This window comes from Trichechus manatus, unplaced genomic scaffold (assembly GCF_000243295.1).
Source record: "Trichechus manatus latirostris isolate Lorelei unplaced genomic scaffold, TriManLat1.0 scaffold00072, whole genome shotgun sequence".
Lineage (NCBI taxonomy): Eukaryota > Metazoa > Chordata > Mammalia > Sirenia > Trichechidae > Trichechus > Trichechus manatus.
This window is the reverse complement of record NW_004444008.1, coordinates 6,995,196-6,996,607: the sequence shown is the minus strand read 5'-3', so window position 1 is coordinate 6,996,607 and position 1,412 is coordinate 6,995,196.

The following is a 1,412-nucleotide window of genomic DNA, read 5'->3' as shown; positions in this document are numbered from 1 at the left end:
ATTTTTTGGGACACAATTCAATCCATGACAGCTAGTGATCTTGAGCATTTCCTCATGTGTCTGTTAGCTGCCTGAATGTCTTCTTTTGTGAAGTGTCTGTTCCTATCCTTTGCCTATTTTTTAATTGGATTATTTTTCTTTTTGTTGTAGAGGTGTTGGATTTTTCTATAGATTTTAGAGCATAGATGTTTGTTGGATTTGTCATACATAGCCAAATTTTTTTTCCCAGTCTGTAGGTTTTCTTTTTACTCTTGTCGTTAAGTCTTTTGATGAGCATAAGCATTTAATTTTATAAGATCCCTTTTATCTAGCTTAACGTCTAGTGTTTGTGTATTGTTAATTATGGTTTGTGTGCTATTTATGCCGTGTATTAGGGTCTTTAGCATTGGCCCTATTTTTTCTCTTTACACAACTTTAAGTTTTGTTTGTCTCATTCATTAACACATCTGTAATTCAATTAATTTTAAGTTTTCCATGTGTATAACCAGTTATTCCATTGCTTTGTGTCACATGTTAATTTCATATGTGTACACATAAATATGAGGGCATATTTCCGTTTCTATACTTTTTACTCTGTTCCATCAGTTTATTTGTACATCTCTGCTCAATTACTACACCTTATTAAATAAAAGTAGCAGATTTTATAATCATTTTTACAATTTAGTAGTGTTAGATTCTCCCTTTATTACTCTTCAAAGTTGTCTTGGCTACTTTAAGACTTTTACTAAATGTTAGGTTGAACTTACCCTGTTCTGTGGGAAAAAAAATTAGAAATTTTATGTAAATCTTATTACTTTGTTTAATAATTTAAGGAAAATTACATGCTAATCCTATCCACTAATACATATTCTATTTATTTAAGCCTTCTTTTATTTATTTCAATAAAATTTTAGAGTTTCCAAAATGAAGCTGTTATACATCTATGATTTTCTTATGCATATATATATATATTTTTTCTATTTTCAAACGGATTTTTAAATTACATTGTATAATAGGTTATCATTGACATTTAAGAGTGTAATGGATATTTTTCTATATTGACTTCTTAACCAACAATTCACTGAACACTCCAATTAATTCTAACAGTTGTTGTTATGGACTGAATTGCGTCCCCAAAAAAGATATGTTTTAATTCTAACCACTGTACCTGTCAAAGTAATTCTGTTTGGGGAAATAGGGTCTTTCTTTAAGATATTATCAGTTAAGTCATATCTGAGTAGGGTGGGTTCTAGTACTAATCTCTTCTGAGTAGGGTCTTCTAAAAGGGGAGAACAGACATAAATACGTAAGTGAAAAGACAGACTTCATATGATAATGGAAACAGATGCATCTATAAGCAGCAAGGGTTGCCATGTTTGCCAAGAGGCAACAGAAACTTGGAGAGAGCCGTGAAACAGTTCCTCTGTCAAAAA